The following is a 25,257-nucleotide window of genomic DNA, read 5'->3' as shown; positions in this document are numbered from 1 at the left end:
CCTATAAAATCATAAAGCAAATTACATACTTTCAATACACAGTAGCACAGAGTAGAATTCCCATTCCAGAATGGAAGGATGTTGGAAGAACAAGGAGACCAAAACAAGACCAAAGTCCGGCAGGAAAAACACATAACTTGAAGCTCCATGTTTTCATGGAGCCCAGGATGGCGGGCTCCTCATGGATGATCTCGGCTGCAGCAACTTGGGCAGTCCCACCCTCCAACTCAACTGCCTGCAGCGTGCCGCTTCTGCTTTCCTGGGCCATCTTCACTCTGCGCCTGCATCTTTCCTCTGCAGCTACCCCACGGTGCTGCCATCACTCTGCGCCTGCATCTTTCCTCTGCAGCTACCCCACGGTGCTGCCATCTCCAGCATCCTGGATCTCTGTTGCGATACAGACTTTTCCAACTTCACAAAATCTTAGGGCATCTTTGCAGGGAATCTGACCCTGCTATACATTGCCCGATCTAAAAGGCTTTCTCCAACTTTGGTACCAGCCAGCAGGAGCCCCCCACTCTTGTGTCTTTCATGCCTGCAACACCAGTACTGGGAAGACAATACCACCAACATCTGCGGCCTACGTGAGATGGAGCCTGGTCCCATAGGCTTAGCTGCATGGGCCTGTGTGCTGACCCTGTGGGAACACTTGTGTTGCTGTTGGGCAGGGATCCTCCTCAGTGGTATTCTCAGTTTAGGCTCTCTTCTTTCAAAGGTGCCTGCATTTTTTTTGGCGAGTTGGCACCTCTGACGGGTGGGTGGAGCCTTGCTTTGAGGAGCTTTCCTGTTCTCTCTGTGTGGGGCACCAGGTTTCTCTTTAAGAATCACAGTTGTTTTCATACCTTCCTTTTATACATTCATGTTGCTGTCCTCACCCAAGCATGCATTTTCCATAGCTTTCTGCTTCACCTGCTGCTCTCTCTTGCTGTAGACCTTGACGAGAACAGTGAGCAGTAATGACTCAGCTTGATTGTGATCCTGTTTTGAAAATTTTCTTCAACAACTCAACTAGCCCATTACTTATTAATTCAGCCGTATTCAGGTTCTCAGAACACAGGCAGAACACAGGCAGCTTCTTTGACAGAACCGTCCTCTGACGTAATCGAGAAGAGAAACACCTCCCATTGGCAGGAGCATGAGGTGGTGGTTCCGATTTATCCACACTTAAGAAGCAGAGTGAACAGGAGCTGGGGTGGGATGCAGCCCTTCAGGCCTGCTCCCAGCAGCCTACTTCCTCCAACGAAGCACCACGTCCTGAAAGTTTCACAACCTGCCAAGACAGCATCACTAGCTGGGAGTTAAAGTTTAAACACATGATTCCATGGGGACATATGCCTCATTCAGACCTCATCACAGACTGTATCCTCACAAAGAGATGCTGTGAATTCATCTCTGTCTTCTCCACCTTTGCCCTTCATGATGAGTAGTGATCCTAACCTCATGCCCCATGTTACACCTTTAGCCTTCTAGTTCTCTGCACTCCCAGACCAAACTATTCCTTCTTTCCTCCTCTGCCTCAACCCCAGGAGGCTGACTCTCAGTGTCTTTAATTTTTTATTTTTTTCTGGTCCTTCAACATTGTGCTAGATGGTCTGTGAATTCATTTAGAATACACAATAAAGAAGTTTTTCTGCTTAAAAAAATATTTTGGGGCCTCCCTGCTGTATATTCTGACTGTTTGGAGGAGTAGCTCTGCAGCAAACAACCCCAAATAGAAAGCTGCCCTTTCAGTCTCCTTCATATTTCCTTGTCTGCTGTACCTGCCTTCTCGAGTGGATGGCTCTGCCCTGGTCCCAGGAGGCATAATTCTCCTTCCTTGTGTGTGGCCCACACAACTGTTTATTCTGGACGTCCTCTGCTACTCTGCCTCAAACTCCACTGGCTTCCCAGTTTCTGAAACAATGTAGCTCATCCACCCACAAACTCCCCCCTCCTCGTGTCTTTGTTCTGTGCTGACCTCTCCCTCTGAGGATCTGAGGAACAAGAGAAGAGGGACCCGTGGGCTCAGTTTGTAATACTGAACTTGTGCTGAACAATAGTGGGTAAACTTCAATATTCTCCCTTTCTCTACATAAGGAATTTCTTTTTGAGTGCAGATGCTCTTCCACTGGAGTATATACCCATAGCTAAATGGTATAGATGTGTATATATATATTTTAGTATTTATAATTAATTTTATTATATAATTTTATATATAAATTTATTTTGTATTTTATTATAAATATAATTTATATAAAACATAACTTCAGCTAGGGATGTATACTATACTATATTATATATGTTTATACATACATATGGATATATGAATGCTGCTTTCATTTTATTCTTTCACTCGCACAATTCCTTTAAAATCGTGTCTTTCTTTCAGCAACTCATGTCTCTCGTTTATCTGGGACCTTCTCTTATCCATTTCCTCTCTGTTCAGTTTTACCTGTTTTCACACCTCAGCTTTCTGCCCTGCACTGTTTTCTCTTCTTAGGATGCTGACTGGATACTTCCATTCAGAAAGCCAGCTAGTCTTTCAAGGCCAGCATAGCCCAAACTAAACTTGCTGTCCTCCTTTACAGCCCTGCTCCTCCACAGACAACTACAGCTTCCATGAGTAGTAATTTTAGACTTCAACCCATCGGTCCAGAAACTTAGGAGCTGTCTTCATTTTCTTTATTAAAAAGTGTGTGTGTGTGTGTGTGTGTGTGTGTGTGTGTGTGTGTGTGTGTGTGTGTAAGGGGGCTGTGTTGCATGCATGTAGTTGTTCACGTGTAGAGGTTAGACGACAACTTTCAGGTATCAGGTCTCTCCTTCCATGACATGGGTCCTGGTGATCAAACTGGGGTTGGCAGGCTTAGCAATAAAATGCCGTTATGAGCTGAGCCATCTTGTTTGGCTCCTTGGTATGAATTTTTGCAAGATTGCTTCATGGTTGGTTCCTATTATATCAGGAAACAAAACATGTGAATGTTTCATTTTTTGCAATGAAAAGATTTTTTAGTGGCTTTGCTGTTATACTAATTCACTCACTGAAAAGAATTCCTTTGAGATTTCATGCAGTGGTTTCAACATCTGTTGATGATCATTGTCTAGGTACATAATTGGGGGAATGCTTATACCTATCTATTACATTGTGTTCATGAGTGTGCTCAAGTGTGTACAAATGAACATGTGTGCAGATATGCATGTGTGTGTGTGTGTGTGTGCCCCAGTGTGTAGACTAGAGGTCAACCTTGAATGCCATTCCTCAGGACAGCTGTCTACTTGGCTCTTTTGAAACAAGTTCCCTCATTATTACCCAGGGCTTGCCAATTAAGCTGGATTAGCTGGCCAGGGAGCTCCGTGCATTTACCTGTTCCCACCTCCCCAATTCTTGGCTATAAGCCCCTACCACCACTGCCGGCATTTTATGTGAGATCTGCAGATCAAATTTCCATCCCTATGCTTACTTAGCAGGCACTCTATGGCTCGGGTATCCCCAACCTGGATTATCCTTTCTCAGTAGCTTTAAAACTTCTTACATTCTCCATGCCTTTGATTTCTTTTTCTCAATTCTTCTCCATTATGTCCATGGCAGCTAAATTAATTTTTGTATATCACAAACCACTTCATGTCACTCCTTTCATTTAAATCTTCAGTGATTTTTTATTCCAAATAAAATTCAAATTCTATAGTAAAATATGAGTATTTATCATCTGCTCCCCACTGACATACCTGTGCCTTGCTCCACATTTATAAGTGTTGCAAATTTTCTGAAATAGAATTCTTACAGTGGAGAAGTTACAAATATTGATTGTACATTTATGGGAGCTGAAGAATGAGGCCATTTATTTTTGTGAGCCCAAAGGCTTATTCATTCATGTCTTGAATTTGAAGTACTCCTGGATGACATCCTTGACCTGAGAGTCTGTGCCATAGTCCTTACCCACTACACAACTGCAACCAAGCACTTTGCACAGTTTCCCCTCTCAATCAGCTGTTGAGGCCTACCCATCCCCCAGTGTCTTGTTGTCATCAACCTTAATAGGTTGAGTTGATGCTCAGCACAAGGTGCCTCAGCCATCTTGACACCCACAGGCTCATTGCAATGGGGTGCAAGCACACCAAGATGGGCTAGACACGTGTCGAAGCCGTTGGCAGATGTGCACGCGCCGCCGTGTGTTATGACATCATGGGTGAGGGTGGTCTTCAGCATCTCTTGTACAGCAGCATCGACATCCATTACACCTTCAGCAACAATGCCTTCCTTGGCCATGTGGTGGATTATGGCTGAGGCCAAATCTTGAAGGCACCTGATCATCCACCTCTGTGCAACTCAGGGACAGGGGAAATGTCAGGCCCATTTTTAAAAAAGCAATGATGTACAGACCATAGAGCACTAGAACATTTAGAGAAAACTTTGACTACATCAGAAATGGAAATGTGGCATGCTTGGGTCTAAGGAAAAGCATACTGATTTCATAAAAAAAGAACCCAGAGAGGAATGCAGGATATGGAGCAAGACTTATTTTAAAATGCATGGTTAATAAATTGCCCAAACAGTACATTGATCAGTTGGTTTTGCTGTCTTCAAGCTTCATCCCCTTGCCACTTTTTCTTAAAGTTACTGTGTAGATGTGAATGGTTGCAATTTAATTCACATAAACTAATTGTAGTTCTCTAATTGATCAGTTTTTCTTTTATTCCATTTGTAGTAAATTCATCTGCAAAAGATGTTGCTGCATATACAGTTCCTAGAAGGGCAGCACCTGCTAGCAGATGGCACTGCATGAGCGTTTCAGAGTTCCTCTGCTGGTACTAAAGACTGAGCCATGATGCAGCTGTGTGTGCCGTGCCCTGCTGTTCCACCCCACAACCTCCTTGTCCACCTAGCCTTACCTTGTGTGAGTTTTTGAGTCTCCAAGGCTCTGTTGATGCACCTGCTGAACTGACCTGCTGTGCACATTGCCTGGGGTCAGTGTCAGTGAACACTTGACACCATCTGTAAGACTGTGGGCTTCCTGGGGTTGGTGTTTCTTAAACCAGTGTCTTTCAGACTAACTGAAAAGAGGTGGCCTGATTTAGGGGTAGTGACTTAAACTGTGGTTTTCATAGCACATGTGAGAGGTTTCTCTGTAGTAGCGTCAGTTTCCTGTGATACCTGAACTAGCCATGGTGCTGTAATTTGCTAATACATTTTCCTTCATTTGATGCAATTGGAAGGGCAAGCTAATGAGACTAGAGGGTGCATGGAAGTGGCACTTAATTATGAAACAATGAAAAGCAGTCTACATCATGAAATCACCTCACAATCAGAATGATTGAAGCAGAGATGACTCAGTAGTTAGTGATCACATCAATTAAGGGAACTCAATTTTTATCTCAACATATACATATACAGTGTGAGAAAATGTAATTCCTTAACTCTGGAGACAATTACTAAAACATGAAAGACGTGATAAGCCCCCAGAAGGGAGGCCACAGCTGCCAAGTTCACTCCTTTGTGCGCACTGGGTGTTTTGGAAACTAAGCTAGTTTCCTGGCTGTGCCTTATATCAAGACCACCCTGTAGCAAAATTTAATTCCTTAATGGATAGCTACTCATCATTTAGCTAAACATGTAGCTAAACCACTGAGACAAAATATGTAAATGAACATTTAACCTTTGATTGATGAAAACATGCTTCATTTGAGGATGTTTTTAATTAAATAGTAATGTAAATATATTAGAGTTTATTTATTCAAAACAAGCTACTTTAGTCATGATACAGAAGTAATCATCTACAATCCTAAGTTGTGTATAATTTTGGTAATTAGACAATCTAGTAAAACATTTCTTTGAAAATATAAAAGATAAGTGTATTATAAACCTGGTTGAATTCAAATCTAAATATATGATAGAAAACATTTAAACGTCAAAACATCCATTCAAAACATCACCCAGAGATAACTGTCCTGAAGAAGATGTTGTATGACACGAATATTTAGTGTGCCTTCTGTGTGTGCATAATAGCATTTGGTTCTTTAGCCCGGAAGAGTGTAGAGACATTGCTGAAATGCTATTTTGATAAACTAACACAAAAACATAGCATTTAAAATCTTTGCATCAAAGAAATATTCATTAAACCCAAAGCAACAAAATAATCAATTTAATAGCATGTGATAAAGCTAAAGCATTATTTGAATGGTGTAGTTCAAGATCACAGATTCTGCTTTGTCCCACAATTCATGAATTATACATATCCTTTTATTTTCAAAGTGTATGGCTTACTTATAAAGAAATTCTTCAGGTTTTTTTTTTTTTTTGAAAAATGAGCATAAATTTTATGTCCTGCCCCAGGGCATGAAATTCTGCAAACATTTTCATTTATTAATGGTTTCAAACACCTGGGAATTTTGTAGACATTACAGATGTTTTCATACGTGTAAACTTAGAATAAATGTTGAATATAAGGGAAAGCTTTCTAAGTTCCAAATCTATTTGTGTTTCATGAGAGCCGGGGTTCCATTAGAGTCAGCTCTTTGGGGCTTGAGTTTGTTCCCATTACATAAAGCATGACAAGGGGTAGTGGCTGGGTATGGCTCGGTGGTCCAGCACTTACCTAGACTGCACAAGGCCTTGGGTTCTGCCTACAGCACTGAAAAGGAATGTTCTTTTCATTTAAAAACTATGAAATATGTATATATTCTCAAACACCAAATAATTCTTGAAACATATTTCTATAGTTGCAAGTGTTAATTATATAATACTAGGATTCCATATCCTTTAAAATATAGTTTTTCTTATTATTAAAGAATGAAGAATTATGTTTTTCTTTCTTGCGAGAACATATCTAAAAACTTGTTGAGACAGACTTTGTTTTCCTGTGAGAAACAATTCTGCTTTAACCATGGCAGCTGCCTTGTTTGTTGCTTTAAAGAGACAGATCGGCAGGACTAAGTTCCTAAAGTAGGACAGGTTAACTCTTATCCTACACATGAGGTCAGCCCCAAAGCTGGAGATCCAGCAGAGCCTCAGAGTCTTCACTCAAGAGTAAGAGAAACTTCTCCTGAGAAATGTGTTGATGGAAGGCTGGGGAGGTGGCTCAGTGGGTAAGAGCCCTTGCTATGTAAATGTGAGAGTCTGAGTTTGAATCCCCAGCACCCATATAAAATTCCGGGCACGGTCACATGTGCTTCTTAACCCCAGAATCGGGGTGGAGGAAGAGACCGATGGACCCAGGGCCTTGCTGGTTAGCCAGCCTAACAGAAACAGTGAGCTTCAGTTTCGTGAGAACAGAGGGAAGAGTGTGACAGAGGAAGATACCCAATGTCTTCCCTGGTCTCTATGCAGGTGTGCGCGCACGCACGCGCACACACACACACACACACACACACACACACACACACACAAGCTATTGATTGCATGGAGGATGGATGTCAATTTAGTACTCAAGGGAAAAACAAGACCGTATTAAAAAAACCTTAGTGCTTTGTTCTATAAGTTTGTAACAGGCCTAACCTGGTGTACTTTACAAATGGCCATTTCCCTTTTTATTCTCACTGGAGCACAGTGAACTTCTCAGTTCCTTCTGTTGCTGAATATTGAAGGGCTTTGTTCTAACTTTGGTTTCTTCTAAAAGCTGTCCATCTTTGAGCTCAGATGTGACATTTTGTCCAGTTTCTGAATCTATAAGTTTCTCCAGTGAAGAGTCATCAGAAGATGTTGCATGAATCCTGATTGCTCTTAATAAAAACTCGGTGCTGGGTATCAGGGTGAAAGTTGAAAGATCAGAGAAGCAGAGCAAGCCACCTCTTAACTCACCAACTCCTCAGCCTGCAAGAGTGGGTTCGTGCAACAAGAAGACTTCATTTAAGCTTCTCTAATGTAAGGTGCTCTGACGGTGACGAGAACTGTGCTCCTATTATCTCCCTTAACCACCATACAATGAATTAACACATTCTTGGTGTGTGTGTGTGTGTGTGTGTGTGTGTGTGTGTGTGTGTGTGTGTGTGTGTGGTCTGTGTGAATTCTTGTGGGCACACATATGTATGGGTACAAGTGCGCATGTCTGTTCATTCACATTGGGGCCAGAGGCCAACTTGGAGTGTTCCTAAGGAGCCATTCATCTTGGGTTTTGTTTGTTTGTTTGTTTGTTTTTGTTTTTGAGACAGGGTCTCTCCTTGGCCTGGAACTTCCCCATTAGGCTAGACTAGCTGGCCAGGGTCTACCTGTCCCCCGCTTCCCAGTTCCATGAGTGCCAGTGCAAAGTGCCACACATGGCTTCTTTATTTTTTTTCATGGATTCTGGGGATTTAATTTTCACATCACTTTACCAACTAATGCATCTGCCCAGCCTGACTTCAATACATTTTATACTTAAGAAACAAGATTTCTCATGGTTACATGGTTGCTAAAATCACAGAGCTATGACGAACACAGACACAGGCTAAAACCATGTTGATCTGCTCTTAGGATGCTTCCAAAGGGGCAAGCTAGGATTATTTTCTGTAGATAGATATCCAGCCATCTTGCTTATTTTCTGGTCATTCAGCTAAATCCACAGCTTCCTGCAGGTATACATCTAGTCATCCTCAGCTCTTGTTTTTGGTAGTATGTCTTTAAAGCCTGACTTTGCTTGCACTTATCACTCTTTGCTCTTTGGTCACTGCAGAAGAGACAACACAATATGGCTTTGAAGTTGCCCCTGTCACCTGCCTAACTCCTTTCTTCATGTTGCCCTACCTATCTACTGTTGAGAGGATGCTCTGGCCTTTACTGTCCCATGTGGATTGACATTTCTCTCTCTGGATGTTCTCTCTCCATTAGTTATATGTGCTTTCTCTGAATTATCCTCACAAACCCAGCAGAACTACAAAACAAAGTGCGCTAATTTCCCCACATTTTGATAGGTTAAGAGAACAGGCTTGGTGCTGAGTCTTTGGAAGAGGCTTTAGAGATGCGGGCTGAGGTGTGTCAACTACAGTCAGACTGAGTAAGAAGCCTCTTTAAGTTTATGTAGTTTGGGCAATGTAAGCTTAAAGACTGTGTTGGGAGAACAGGAGAAACAGTCTTTCCCAGGGGAGAGTGCTCAGTCAGCCCTGAGATCATGTGCACACAAGTACACTTTACAGATTGAGTAGATTGTATTTATATATTCGGGGATATATATAACACAAGAGTTAAGGCAAAAGAAGCCAGAGGCCATGAATTTGAGAGAGAGCAAGGGGTGTGTGCATGGGAGGAGTTGGGGAGAAGGAAAGAGAAAATTATATAATTATATTTTAATTTTAAAAAATTAAAAAAAGAATGTGTTCTCTTCTGTCTCAAGTGCTCTCTAATTCTTTGTCACAGGCAGGGTTGCAACATGGCAATTGTATTGTCAAAGGCAGAGAAGGAGAGAGAGAGTCTGAGCTCAAGTGTTCTTATAAACTCATATAACCTGTGTGTAAATGGCATGCATATCATCCTTCCTACCTGTGTGTAAACAATGTACACATCATCGCTCTATATAACCTGTGTGTAAACAGTGTGCACATCATCCCTCCTACTGTGTGTAAACAGTGTGCACATCATCCTTCCTACCTGTATGTAAACAGTGTGCACATCATCACTCCTACTGTATTAAGTGATATGGCATGGATGGATCTTGCTCACACTCGAAAGAATAATTTGAAATCTTTTCTTAAAATGCTATTTTCCCATCTTTCCCTCGTCAACATACATTCAGGTTTCAGTTCTTCTGGCTGCTGCTCCTCAATTGTCTTAGTTAGCCTCCTTTCTATTCTGCTACCCCATTAAATGCTGTCACACTTATGAATCCTAAGTAGATGAGTGTCGGGAGGTGAGCACCACAGGCTATGCCCTGATGTCCATCTGACTCCTGCACCTCCAAGCCTCCTGTGACTGTTTCACTTGACTGTTCTTGCATCTCCTCTGTCTGGACTGCTGGTTTCCTTGCTCCTGTGATATTTCAGCATCCTATCTGTATACTTTTCACTGTCCTGCTAGACTGGATTCTAGGGTCCTTGGAGCAGCAGTGAGGCACTTCTTGTCTTTCTACAACACCCTGACTTCTGAAGGAGTTGTGTAGCACAGTGTTTGGTACCTTCTTTCCCTGGCTTTTTGAGTCCTTTCTGCCCTCGGACTCAGGTTTTCTACAGAAATGACTCCTGCTAGTCCTACCAATGGTTACTATGTCTAACCATCGTAGCAGATAACACTCAAGCACTTCAAATTCAACGTCTTTGAAACCTAAATTGAGAATCTTCTGTACATAGACCTCTACTTTTGAATGCGCTCCCTCGATAGACAACACTCTTATTTCTTGGTGCTTTGCTCAAGCTAGAAACACATGAGTGATGAAAAGCCCCTTTTCCTCAGTCTATATTTCTTTTATTTATCTACTTGTGTACATGATATGTGCATGTTTGCATGAACATATGTTCATGCATGTGTAGGTCAGAGGGCAACATCATGTCTTCCTCATTTTTTTCCTCTGACTACTTCTTTGGGACAAGGTTTCTGACTATATCGAGCATGGTGACTGTCTGGCCAGCAAACTCCAGTCTCTGCATCCTCAGTACTCCCACATCTAGATTTTTATGGTGCTGGGCATCCAAACTCAGACCCCCATGCTTGCCACGCAGGCATTTTACCAACCGAGTTGTTCCCCAGCCCCTCATCTCACATTTCTAGTCAGGTAGTAGACCCTTGTCCTGTTTCCTCTTAACTGCCTCTGTTCTTCCTCTTTACTGTCCCACACATGCTCCCCCTTTAATTTGTCAGACATTAGTCATTTGACTTAATTAGCTGCAAATCCAGAAGAGGGTCTTCATTCTAAGTATCTATGTATCTAGATAAAACCAACACCACGGAATAAGGAGAAAGTCATTCACAGAGGAAAACCAACATTAGGTTTCAGCTGAAGTATTGATTCCCCTGGAAAGGCTTTTCTAAAGGCCCAGTCAAGATTGGTTCCTGAAGTCATGCCAGCCAGAAGAACAGGTAGGGTGCCTGTGCATGGAACTCTCCCCGTCTCTTGGTTCAGTTCCCAAAGACCTAACCCACTGTCACCACTTCCCTCCCCAGGCCCCACCCCCACTGCCATGTCCCTGCCCCAACTCCAGACATCCCCTGCTCAAGTGAAAGTCACACCAACCAGAAGACCAGAGAGGCAACAGACACGAAGGATCAAAACACTCACCCAACAAAGACAAACCCAGAAATTGGCACCTAGACCTATAATCACCCAAACCTGGGTGCTTAGACACCACACAAGAACACAATTACCACCAGAGCCCAGCTATCCTACTGCAGAAAGCCCTGAATATTCCAACACAGCTGAAGCACAAGAAAAAGAACTTAAAACCATCTTTATAAAGATGATAGAGGTCCTTAAAGATGAAGGAAATGGAGGAAAAGACAAGGAAAAGTTTGAAGGAAATGAATAAATCCTCCCAGAAAGCCAAGAAGAAACAAACAGTTGAAGGAAACAAATAAACCTGTTCAAGACCTGAAAATGGAAATAGAAGCAATAAAGAAAGCACAAAATGAGGGGATTCTGAAAATGGAAAATATAGGTAAGAAAATAGGAACTACACACATAAGCACCACCAACAGAATGCTAGAGATGGAAGAGAGAATCTGAGGTACTGAAGATATGACAGAAAAAAATCGATATTGTCAGTCAAAGAAAATGTTAAATCTGAAAAATTTGTGACATGAAACATCCAGGAAATCTGAGACACTGTGAAAAGACAAAACCTAAGAATAATAGGAATAGAAGAAAGAGAAGATCCCAGCTCAAAGGCTTAAAAAATATTTTCAACAAGATCATAGAAGAAAATTTTCCTAACCTAAAAAAGCAGATGCCTAAAAAGGTGTAAAAGGCATACAGAACACCAAATTGATTGAACCAGATAAGAAAGTTCCTTCACCACATAATAATCAAAACACTAACCATACAGAACAAAGAAAAGTGTTGAAAGCTGCAAGGGGGAGAAAAGCAAGTAATGTAGAAAGGCAGACCTGTTAGAATTACACCTCACTTTCCAGTGGAAACTCTAAAAGCCAGAAGGGCTTGGACAGATCTCCTGAAGACTTAAAAAGGCCACAGATGCCAGTCAAGACCATTATACCCAGAAAAGTTTCAAACACCATGATAGAGAAAACAAAATATTCCATGATAAAGCCAAATTCAAACAATATCTTTATACACACCCATCCCTACAGAAGGTACTAGAAAGAAAATTCCAACCAAAGAAGGTTAACTACACCTATGAAGTCACCAGAAATAAATAATCTCACACCAGCAAAACCAAAAGAAGAGAAACACACACACACACACATACACACACACACACACACACACACACACACACACACACACACACACACACCACCTCTACCACTACCAACAAAATAACAGGAATTAACAGTTATTGGTCATTGATACCTCTCAATACGAATGGACTTAATTCCCCAATAAAAAGACACAGACTGACAGAATGGATGTGAAAACAGGATTCATTCTTCTGCTACATACAAGAAACACATCTCAACATCAAAGATAGACATTACCTCAGAATAAAGGGTTAGAAAACTATTTTCAAAACAAAGGAACCTAAGAAGAAGGCTGGTATAGACTTTTTAATAACTAACAAAACAAACTTCGAACTAAAATTAATCCAAAGAGACAGGGAAGAACACTTCATACTCATACAAGGAAAAATCTGCAAAGATGACATTTCAATTCTTAACATCTGTGCTCCAAACACAAGAGCACTCACATTTGTAAAAAGAAACATTACTAAAGCTTAAAATACACATTGACCCTGACACATTAATAGTGGGAGACTTCAATACTCAACTCTTACCAACTCTCAGCACCTCATGGAATTTTCTCTAAAACTGACCCTATATTTGGTCACAAAGCAAGCTTCAATAAATACAAGAAAACTGAAACAACCCCTTGCATCTATAAGACCACCATAGATTAAAGCTTGATTTCAAAATCAATAGAAACACAGAAAGCTTACAAACTCACGGAAACTGAACAACTCTCCACTGAATGACTATTGTATCAAAGCAGAAATAAGAAAGAAATTAAAGACTTCCTAGAATTCAATGAAAATGAATGCACAGCATACCTAAACTTAGGGGACACAATGAAAGCAGTGCTAAGAGGAAAGTTAATAACATTAGTTGCCTACATAAAGAAATTGGAGAGATCTCATACTAGTAACTTACCAGCACACCTGAAAGCTCTGTAACAAAAAGAAACAAACACACCCAAGAGGAGTAGACTGCAGGAAATAATCAAACTCTGGGCTGAAATGAATGAAATAGAAACAAAGAGAACAATACAAAGAATCAATTAACGAAAGAATTGGTTCTTTGAGAAAATCAATAAGATAGACGAACTTTTATGCAAACTAACTAAAAGGCAGACAGAGAATATCCAAATTAACAAAATCAGGAACAAAAAGGGGGACATAAAGGCAGACACCAAGGAAATCTAGAGAATCATAAGGACATACGTTTACCTTTAGTGAAATAAAAACAGTCATTAAATGTGGAATGACTCATCCCTAACAGGTTTGAGGGCCAGCCGGCCCAAACAAGTAAAAAAGATTCTTTCTGAGAGCCAACCTGGGTCTGCCTAAGGGCCTTAGCAACAGCATCTGAAACATGATCTGGAGATGACCTGGACCAGTGAGAGGCAACCATGTCACACCAGCAGATGCATATTTCAAAATCCTAACACAATTCTCTACAGACCTTGAAAAGACAATTCTCATTTTCGTATGGAAAAATAAAAACCCAGGATAGCTAAAACAATCCTGACCAATAAAAGAAATTCTGGAGGTAACACCATCCCTGATTTCAAGCTGTTCTATAATGCTTTAGTAATAAAAACTGCAATGGTACTGGCATAAAAACAGACAGGTTGATTACTGGAATGGAATAGAAGACCCAGAAATAAATCCTCACACCTGTGGATACCTTATTTTTATAAAGAATCCAGAAGTACACAATGGAAAAAATAAAGCATCTTCAACAAATGGTACTGGTCTAACTGGATGTTGGTATGTAGAAGAATGCAAATAGATTCACATCTATTACCCTGCACAAAACTCAAGTCCAAGTGGATCAATGACTTCAACATAAAACCAGATACACTGAACTTGATAGAAGAGAAAGTTGGAAATAGCTTTGAACTCATTGGCACAGGAGACAACTTCCTGAACAGAACACCAATAGCACAGGCACTTAGATAGACAATTAATAAATGGGACCTCATGAAATTGAAAAGCTTCTTAAGGCAAAGGACACCACCAACAGGAGAAAGGAAAAAGATTTTTACCATGTCCACATCTGACAGAGGGCTAATATCCAAAATATATAAGAAACTAAAGAAACTAGACATCAACAAACTAGATAATCAAATTAAAAAATGGGGGTGTAGATCTAAACAGAGAATTCTCAACAGGGAAATCTCAAATGGCTGAGAAGCACTTAAAGAAGTGAAGAAATGTTCAACATTCCCAGCCGTCAGGAAAATGTAAAGCAAAAGGACTCTGAGATTCTATCTTACCCCTGTCAGAATGGCTAAGATAAAAAACGAAAGTGGTCACTCATGCTGATGAGGATGTGGAGCAAGGGGAGTACTTCTCCATTGTTGGTGGAAGTGCAAACTTGTACAGCCACAATAGAAAACAATATGGCAGTTCCTCAGAAAATTTGGAATCGATCTACCTCAAGACCCAGCTATACCAGTCTTGGGCATTTACTCAAAGGACCCTCCATCCTATCACAAGGACACTTGCTCAATCATGTTCATAGCAGCTTTGTTCACAATAGTCAGAAAACTGGAACAACCCATATGTCCCTCAACAGAAGACTAGATAAATACAATGTGGTACATTTACACAATGAAGTATTACTCAGCTGTTACAAAATGATGTCTTGAAATTTACAGGCAAGTGTATGAAACTAGAAAAGATTGTCCTGAGTGAGGTAACCCAGATCCAAAAAGACAAACATGGCATGTACTCATTTATAAGTAGATATTAGTTGTTACATAAAGGATAATCATATCTAATCTTATTGTAAGTTGATATGCTGTGTTCAGATAACATCCCTGAGAGGCCTGCTGTTTTCTGAAGGGAAAAAGATGAGGAGTGGATGTGGAGGAGAGAGGGATGGGTAGAGTGGAGGGAGGGGAAATTGTGATCTTCCTCTGTCATTTATGAGAGAAGAATAAACAAAATAAATGAATAATTCCCACTTGTAGGATTCCATAGTCTGTATATTTCTCCACAGACTCTCTTATTCTTGGTGGCTATTTGGTTGAATGACATATTATTTTCTCACAACTTAGCATAGAGCCTGGTACACTGTACGTGACTGGTGCATATTGATTAAAGAATAACTGTGGCCTGGGCTGAACATAGTGATCTAGGAGAAGGGAAGCTGGGTTTTTAAAAAAATTAATTTTATTGTGCATATTGTTTCTGAAATTTAGATGGACAGAAAATAGTATCAAAATTAAATATCAAGAGTCAGTTGCTTCAAGTAAGACCTTATTGAAAATAAATACTCTCCATTCTTATTAACTGTAATTAGCATCAGTGCTTGGGATTGTGACCTCATGTGACTTAGTGAGACTGAAGAGAATGATTTCAACACCTTAGCTAGCACACAAAGCAAAACACAAATTGTTAAACAACTTTCATTAGGACATGTGAAGTAGAAATAACATTGCAGAGGGGATCTGAGCAATCCAATTCTTCTATTGTTGGGAACTAGTCTCATAACAGATATTACTGCCCAAAACAATGAAAAGTAGATTTTTTTAGTAGAAGTCTTTTATTGGCCCCAAAGACATCCTAAGTGATACTTGTAATCCAGGATCTTGTTTCTGGAGCTGGGTAACTCAAGTCTTACTTATCAGCCTGCTGCACTGTTACCTTTTAAGACACATAGATGCCATCCAAACCCTTTTTGATATCCTAATTTTTAATTGTTGTAGCTTGCTGTGTCAAAGGTGCTGAATTTGAGACAAGTTCAATATCATTTCCTTCAAGGATTAATTCATCCTTCTGGGCTTGAGAAACAGATCAAGCAACACCTGTTCTCATCTGAACCCTGTGGATATATTTTGTAAGCAAGAAATTTAAAATTTCAATCAAAGAGCGATTCTCCCGAATAACGATGGGGAAGTGAGCTCACACAGGCACCATCTTGTAACAGAAGCCCAGCGGAACACTCCTAATCATGTTCTGAACATGGCTGCAGATGGTGCGGACAGTGGCCCAGTCTCTTCGTTTCCCCATCATTTGTCAACCAGGGGCCTCTTCTTTTTCTTTGCAAGGAGACTCAGCTCTACATTGATGTGATTGAAGTCTCTCCAGAGGGTTCCCCTGGGGCCCTGTGCAGTAACTTTGCTGTGGACATTTTCTGGAATGTCGACAGTCTGAATGCTGAGAATGGCCTTCATTCTTGAGTAGATGTGGTGAAGAGAAAAAAGCAGATCCTTAATATTTCAGACTTTAGCAAAATGGTAATTGTGATAGCCATTCAATGACAGATTTTTATAATTTTTAAATGCTTTTAGAGGTATGCATTTCCCCCAAATGTATTCTTATTTGAAGTACCGAGAGTCACTGGATCCATGTGCATTTCTTCTGTTTGCTACACTCAAAAAATACTAATACAAAAATGTTAAACTATTTTTAAATACATGAGTTACAATTTTTTTCTTGCTTTGGCTTGGGCATCAAGATGATGGCTTAATAAAATGTGTTTGGAAGCATTCCCTTTAGCTATATATTTTTGGAAAAATTTAAGAAGTATTGGTAATAATTCTTGGTATGTTTGTTAGAATGAAAGCCACGAAGCCATCTGGCCCTGGGCTTTGTTGGTGGTGCTGGAAGGTTTTAATTACTTCTTCAGTCTCTTCATTTGTTACTTGTCCCATCAAGTTTTCTGTTTCTTCCAATTCATTGTTAGCATTTTCTAGAAATGTGTCTGTTTCTTCTTGGTTATCCAACTCATTGGCATATGATTGCTCACAATAGTCTCTTATGGTCCATTTTATTTCTGAGGCATCTGTTGTAATGTCTCCACTTTATTTCTGATTTTATTTATTTGGTTCTTCTCTTTTTCACCTCTTAGTTTAGCAATGGGATTGCTGATTTTATTTATTATTTTCAAAGAACTCATTTTATTGATGTTTCCCCTGTGGGTTCTCTGGTTTGATTTATTTTTGTTATGATTGTTATTGTTTCCTCCTTCTGACTTTAGCTTTAGTTTTCTATTTTCTTTTTTTTCTTTTACTAGTCCCAGAGGCACAGTCCTAGGCTATTGTTTTCAACATTTTTTTTTCTTTTGATTCTTTGGGGATATAATCACTTGTAGCCCAGGCTGGCCTTACTTTGTTAGGTAGTTGAAACTGAGTTTGAACTTGTAATGCTCCCACTCTCTCTCTCTTGAGTACTCTCATTATAACTGTGTACCAGGATCATCTCTCTTTTTCTCTTTTAATGTAGATGCTCATGGCTAAAAATGTCTCAGAATATCCTTGACTATATTCCATAAATTTTTTTGATATGTTGCATTGCCACAGTCACTTATTTCAAGATATCTTTAGTTTCCCTTTGGATGTCTTCTTTGACCCATTGATTATTCAGAAACATGTCTTTTAGTTTCTATATATTTATTTCTTTGATGATAATTGGTACAAAAATCCTCAATAAAATATCAAACTGTGTCCATACCACATCACAAAGAGCACACATAATGATCAAATCACTGGCATGCAAGGCTGGTTTAAAATATGCAAATAAGTTGACATGATGCATCACAGTATCAGACTGGAAGAGGAAATCCACATGATCATCCAAGTTTGATGAAGAAAAAACATTTAACAAAGTTCAGTATCCTTTTTTTTTCAATTTTTATTTTACATGCATGAGTGTTTTGTCTGTATGTGTGCCTGTACACCACATGAGTGCCTGGAGCCTGTGGAGCCAGAAGAAGGTGTCAGATTCCCTGGAACTGGAATTACAGATGTTTGTGAGCTACCATTTAGGTATTGAACCTGGATCCTTTGAGGGAATAGCTAGAACTCTTAACCACTGAGCCATTTCTCCATCCCCTCAGTATCCTTTCTTGATGATAAGTCTTAAGAGTTTGATTCCTCAACTAATAAAGGACATTTATTAGAAAAAAACTCAACTTAGAAAGGACATTTATTATTTTTAAAAAAACCCCTACAGCTGAAATCATAATCAGTGGATAACATTTGAAAACATTTCTAATAACAAAGAGCTGGTAGAAAATGGAGGGGCCTGCTCTCACCACCCCTATTCAATAAAGATTTCAAGGTGGGAAATCAGACAAGAAAAAGAAATGCCAGGCACCCAAACTGGAACAGTAGTAAAGTTATCTCTTTTTGTAGATGACCATGAGTTGTGTGTTGACAACACCAAAGATCCAACAAAGTGATTTAGAATCAATAGATAAATTCAGCAAAGCTTCAAGATATAGAAATTCTCATACAAAAAAGCAGTAGTTTGTCTATCTGTTAATATTAACAATAAACCGACTGTCAAGGAAATCAAGAACATAATTCCATTTAGTGATAGCATAAAAAATGAGAAATCAAACCTATTAAGAAGGTGAAAAATTTGTTCACCGAAAAACTACAAAACATTGATAGAAGAAATGGAAGAAGACTCAAATAAATGGGAAGCTCTCTGGATCAGAAGAATCCAAAGTGTGAAAATGTCCCTACTGCCAAAAGCAACAGACTACACAATTCTACACAATTCCTATCAAAATCTCATTGTCATTCTTGAAAAACATAGAACAAATATCATAAAATGTATACTAGTCTAAGATACTCCAAATACCTAAAACAATTCTGACAGGACAAACCACACTGGAATCACCAGACTTAGCTAAAATCCTGTGGCATTAAAAACAGTATGGTAGTAGCAAAAAAGCAGTAACGTGAACCAATGGAATAGAAAAGAAATGCTGCCACACTCACATGTCAATTAATATTTAACAAGGTCACCAAGAAGACAGAAAGGGAAGGGAAGGTCTTCAGTAAATGGTGCTGAGAAGTAGGGAATGGTGGCTAATGTCTGTAATCTCAGCACTTGGGAAACTGAGATAGGAAGATTGCCATGAGTTGGTGCCAGATGGGGCTACATAAAGAGTTCCAAGCCAGCTTATGCTACAAGTGAGACTCTGTCTCAAAAGACAGAAGAAACAAACAGAAAACTCTCAAAACAAAACCAACATGAAAAAAGAGTGAAGAAATAGTGTAGAAGGCTGGGCAGTGGTGGCCCACGCCTCTAACCCCACCACTCAGGAGGCAGAGGTAGGTGGATCTCTTGAGTTCTAGGTCAGCTTGATCTACAGAATGAGTTCCACGACAGCCATGGCTATACAGAGAAACCCTGTCTTCACACTCCCACCCCCAAGCAAAAAGAAATGGTGTAGAGAAGAAACTGGATTCCCACATGGAAAAAAATAAAGTGTGACTCTAGTACCCATACAAAAGTCAACTCAAAATTTATACCATCCTTAAATATGAGACCTTGCCTAACAACAATTCTAGATGAGAACATAGTAGAAAATCTCCTTGACATTGGTTTTGCAGTGACCTTTAACAATATCACATCAGAAGCAAAAGAAATAGGACAACATTAAATTAAAACTTCTAAACTGTGAAACAAGTAAGAAAACGAAAAGACAACCCAAAGGCTGGAGAAAACATTTGCAATTCATGTATCTGGTGAGATGTTTGTAAAGAACTCTTACAACTCAATAGCAGAAAAAATTCCACTGAAGACCGCAGGCCAGTGAGATGGCGCAGTGTGGAAAGGTGCTTGCTGGGAAGACCGCAGGCCGTGAGATGGTGCAGTGTGGAAAGGTGCTTGCTGGGAAGACCGACAACTGGAGTTCAGCCTCAGGGACTCTCACAGCACAAGGAGAGAGGCAGCTCTTGCAAGTTGCTCTCTAACCTCCATGTGTGCTGTGGAAACACACACACACACACACACACACACACACACACACACACACACACACACACTTCTTAAAATATTTAAAAGGTAGACAATATATTATGTGCAGGTTTAAAAATATCATGAAACAAATTATCATACCTAATTAATATATGGTAATAAAAAACGGGCAAAGAGCCTGAACAGGTATTTCTCCAAAGGAAACTCAAAAATCACCAACAGGCAGGGAGAACAGGCACCTAAAAATAAACACTTATTTTCAGGGACTGCAAAATAACACCCCCCCCAAGATCCCACTTCTCTGTAGGTATATTACACCCACAAAAGGGGAAAGCAGTGCAAGGCTATAGAGAAGAGGGAGTTTTCCTACCAGCTGGGAGAAACGCAGGCTACTGGTGCAGCCACTGGGTCCCAGTTCCTCCTCTGGAGACATACAGAACAGAACTGAAGTCACCATCTTGTGCCAGGTAGTGGTGGTGCAAGTCTTTAATCCCAGCACTCAGGAGGCAGAAGCAGGCATATTTATGTAAGTTCAAGGTCAGCCTGGTCTACAGAGTGAGTTCCAGGACAGCCAGGGTTGTTATAGAGAAAACCAGTCTCCAAAAACAAAAGAGAAAGAAATCACTCTCCTGTTAAGACATGCACTTTCATGTTCACTGTTGCATTATAGACAGTAGACAGGTAAGGAAAAGATATTAATGTCTGCAAATAAATTAAATGAATACCTTATTTACACCTAATTAAATGAATTAAATGAATGATCTCTATCTGTGTTTATGTCTACAGTCATACCAGTCTTACAAGACATTTCTATTATCTACGTGCTTACAGTTCTGTTGGAGAACACCCCCCCCACCACTCCATCATCTCATTCCTCCATCAGAATCTTGAGCATTGTAGCTATGTCAAGGGAATGATTTCTAGGTATTTTTATGTTTAAATAATATTAATAATTCCATAAGGAAATACTCTACAGTGGATATCTCTCGTATTTTCTCAACTTTGGAACATTAGTATTTATGCTTTCACTATGCATTATTTAACTACCAGTATCTATTAATAACAACCTATGACAGTGAGGCAACCTTGAGATTTGCGCCTTATGCACCATGCTAGGAATCGGCTGTGAACAGTTCCTTAGCTGACAGCGTTCAACACTTGCTGCTTGGCTGGATGCTAATGTCCATATACAGGAAAGCAAATGGAGGTGAGTCGCTCCTAAAATCTGCTGAAGAGAAAGAAATTCAGCATGACATCTAATCAAGAACTCACTGAACAATTAGATTTTTATTTCTAGTTTGGTGACACACTAATATTACAGAATATTTTAGAGGCAAAATATAGGCCCACAAATTCAAAGAAGCAGGGCTCAGTGACCCCTTAATTGGCCCTCAAGGAGTTGGAGGAAACTATGAAAACCAGAAGAATCTAATTTATTTTTATTTTTACTCATTAATACATGACAGCTAAAGTTGGGTTTTATATTGCTGCACGAACCAGTGCCATTGTGAATTAGAATAAAGAGGCAAGCCCTCAGACAGCTAAGGAGTTCTTGCTTCTCGAAAATTATATTACAAACATATGGGATTGTTTTTAATGGATAACTATTTAAAATGCACATTAAAAATAAACAAAAAGGCTTAGGCACGTCCCAAGAGGGACAAATGGCATGAATTTTGAATGATAAATAGTTCTTAGAGTAAACTTCTTTCTGTGTATTTGGGGTTTACAACATATTATGGGATAAAGCTTGATTCGCACAGGGAGTTGATTAATATATCAGCCATGTCACATCCTTACTTCATTGTGTGACAGAAGCAATCAAAATGGACTTTTCATGTAAATACTGCCTATGGCAGCATTCTGTTAACATCAGTGTTCACCCTGTACGTTAGACGGCCAACCCTTTTGACACCCCGCCCCCAGTCTTTTGTGTTATAAACCCCACTGCGTACATTTTCTCTAAATGGAGACTTCCTTAAGTGAAACCCTTGGGCATTTAAAGGAAAATTGAATAAACAAATGCCTCCTTGGCAAAGAAGCCAAACAAAGCGCAAAGACATTTTGTGCAAACAATGACAAGAACCATGAAGAAGATGCCGATCCCGCTGCGCCAGGCCCTAGTCCTGTCCCTGGAAAGTTTGTCCACCCACAGACCTGGAAACTAGTGAAGGAAATGCATGTGCCATCCAAAAGAGACAGCATGAGAATGTGCTGAGGTCGTAGTGTGGGTCCTAAAGTCATTCAGAGAGAATTCTTTCAACAGGGAGCCAACCAGGGGTTGGCTATATACTTCTTCTTATTAATCTTTACTGTTTTTTTTTCCTTTCTAAAAGGGAATTTTGCTTTTCTTTCTCAGAGAAAATAATGATAGCGCTTTACAACCCATACTCAATGTGAATAATCATATTTTACTAATAATTTTTATATTTATCATGACAAGTGAAAAAAACACCAAAGATATAAAAATCATAATAGCTTCTATTCCATATCTTTTTGGTACATTGTATTTTTTAAAATTGTAGTGTTCTGAACCCACGAAGTGAATAACTATCATTATTGGAAACATTTGAATATATTTGGTGTAAACAATACGGTGGACAGCTTTTAAGAAGCATGATTAATTTTAAGTATTGATACCTCAGGACCTTTGAAAAGAAGCAGCTTTGAACGCTTGAGAATCCTGAAAAATGAAATCCATTTCTGATGCTGCCTTTATCCACAGCATCTTAGCCTCTGTTGGAACTGCCCTCAGAACTGGCTTGGGATGTAGCCCACTCTGAATGGCATGCCACACTGAGTGACAGGGTTAACTTGGACCAGGTTCCATGAGCTTCTGCAGCAGGCTATGAGGTAGGTGAGCTTCGGACAGGCAGAGAAGCTAACGGGGTTCTTACTTTACCTTTCATAAAGGGGGTTGGGCTGGCTGTGTCGTTTTGAGCTTTAGGTATTATATTTATCACATGTTTAGCTTTAGAGTTAGTGGAGCCTGCAGACCTGTCAAACTCAGCTTGTGTCCCAAGAGTTTTATCAGTGGTTATGGGGACGTTCCACTGTACTCGGAGGGTGACTGAAGTGGCTAGAAGAGGAGACTTAGGATGACTGAAGGTCACATCAGCTCTTGGTCTGCAATGTTGCACAGCTCGGCAGTCACAATGTTGTCCTCAGCCAGCCAAGTAGTCTGCATGCTCTTCACTACGAATGTGGCTTCTACGGAGATCTTCAGTTCCCATGACACAAAGACACACTTGTGTTTTCTGACGTCAGTGCTTCTTTATGAACTCTTCCTCCGCCTCTGCCTCCTTCACCCCTGCCTCTGTGTTTGTTTGACTGTTTTTCAGTTCCTCTCTATCTAAAGAACAAAAACAGACCTACCTACTCTCAGGTCAGTTGAGAGAAACAAAGGTCTTTGGATAAATTACTGTGGCTTCTACAAATGCAGTTAAGGTAGGTTCAACTACATCTATTTAAACCTGTCTGTGGTGTGATGTGCTGCATAAATATTTCAGAAACGCTATACTAGTCCTTGGTTCCAAGCTATGCAGTGTATCAGCACTTTTCCGATTTGCTGAACAGCGACTTAACTTGGGTGATTAACAATGGCTACATGTGTTTCTCCCCTCTCAGCCCTTTCTCCCTTGGAGGTTAGTCATCACAAGCTCAGACGTTCTAAGACTTGTGAGAAAACTCAAGACCGCAGGAAAGGCACCGGCATGAATTCCACACAGCTGTGGCTGTGGCATAAGAGGCTGTAATGTGCATTTGCAAACTGTAGAAGGTCTCCATTCACAGGGACACTATGTACTCGTGACTAATGTGTGTGAGAGTTGGGTGTTGAAGTTGTGAACTCACGTCTTGTAATGATATGGGACATGAGACTGAAAGATACAGAGACTTAAGGGCACACTATAAAAAGAAGCCATGAGTAAAGGAAGAATTTGACAATTTTTTATTCTATTGCAGTCCTGACCATCATCCATTTTCTGGTTACAACAGGTAGATCTTATTCTATGGACCAAGAAACTTATATTAAAGTCCCTCAACATTAATTAAGTACCCTTGTCTCTACCTTAAGAAAATAATGTTACCTCATGTTCCTCTTATATATATTTGGGTGTGGCCATAAAAAGATAGAAAGCACAATTTTAAAGGACAGGAGACTAATGATCAAGACTCTACTTTGTAATTACCAACTCTTCTGACAGGGAGGGTAATATTGCTTTCCTTAATAGTAACATATACACACAGAGACAGAGACAGACAGACAGACAGATACACACACACACACACACACACACACACACACACACACACACACACACATCACAGTACCTAACAGAGGTTTTCATTTGGGGAACAGTAGGAAAACCTAACACTCAACTTTACCTGAGATGTCACCATCAATGTCATCATGATGGAAGAAGACCCAGAGACACAGGTGCCAGCACATAACTCATCTGTTTTCTCTGTCATGTTTCTGAGCGAGGCAAACAGTGAGTTGTTGATGTTTGAAGAGGGTAAAGCAGGTGGGGGGAACTATGACAACGATGTGGAGAAGCACAAGGACAGACATGGACAGAGATGGGAAGAGTTACAAAGCATTGCTTGCTCTCTGGGACTAGTCGGTCCTGTCTTATCTGAGTCATAGCCAGTCTTTATGGTGATTATATTTTTTACCAATTATCAGAAGTCTACATCAGTATTAATTGCTTGTCTTATTGCTTGACTCAATAGGCCAACAAAAACAAGTTAAGGAAGGAAAGAAGGGAAGGAGGGAGGGAGGATTTATTGTACAGTTTCAGGAGAAGCAGCTCATCATGGAGGGGAAGGTATGAAAGAGCAGGGGCATCTGGTCACATGGTGTCCAGAGGCAGGCAGTAGAGATCAACGCTGGTGCTCTACTTTCTACCTGAAAATGTTTCCTCAGCTGTATCCGCTTTATTTTCTGTTGTAAGTGTTTAATCTGCATCTGTGTGCATCACGTGCATGCCCAGTGCCCAGGAGAGTAAGAAGAGTGCTTCAGATCCCCGGGAACTGGAGTTATGTAAGACTGCGAGCCACCATGTGGTACTGGGAGTCAAAACTGGGTCTTCTGCTAGTGCAGTAAGTACTCTAACAACTGAACCATCTCTGCAGCCCTGCTTTCTACTTTTTATTCAGTGTGGATCCACAGTCTATGAAATGGTTCTGTTCACATATAGGGTGGCTCGCTCTACCTCATTTAATCTAATCTAGATAGTTCCTCATAGCCATGCTTAGAGATTT

The 25,257-nt window shown here is 40.2% G+C and overlaps 1 long non-coding RNA gene and 2 pseudogenes across 1 annotated transcript in view; 1 reads left to right on the top strand and 2 right to left on the bottom strand.

Moving 5' to 3' along the window:
• Positions 1 to 25,257, top strand: part of LOC128104400 (uncharacterized) — a 93,124-nt gene that overhangs the window by 11,560 nt on the left and 56,307 nt on the right. The gene's annotated exons all lie outside the window — the stretch shown is intronic.
• LOC128104399 (40S ribosomal protein S12-like) lies at positions 3,766 to 4,455 on the bottom strand (annotated as a pseudogene).
• Positions 15,895 to 16,451, bottom strand: LOC128104398 (60S ribosomal protein L9-like; annotated as a pseudogene).

This window comes from Peromyscus californicus, unplaced genomic scaffold (assembly GCF_007827085.1).
Source record: "Peromyscus californicus insignis strain IS unplaced genomic scaffold, ASM782708v3 Scaffold_8__1_contigs__length_139910024, whole genome shotgun sequence".
NCBI lineage: Eukaryota > Metazoa > Chordata > Mammalia > Rodentia > Cricetidae > Peromyscus > Peromyscus californicus.
The sequence above is the reverse complement of the archived record's forward strand: the minus strand, read 5'-3'. Positions and strand labels throughout refer to the sequence as shown.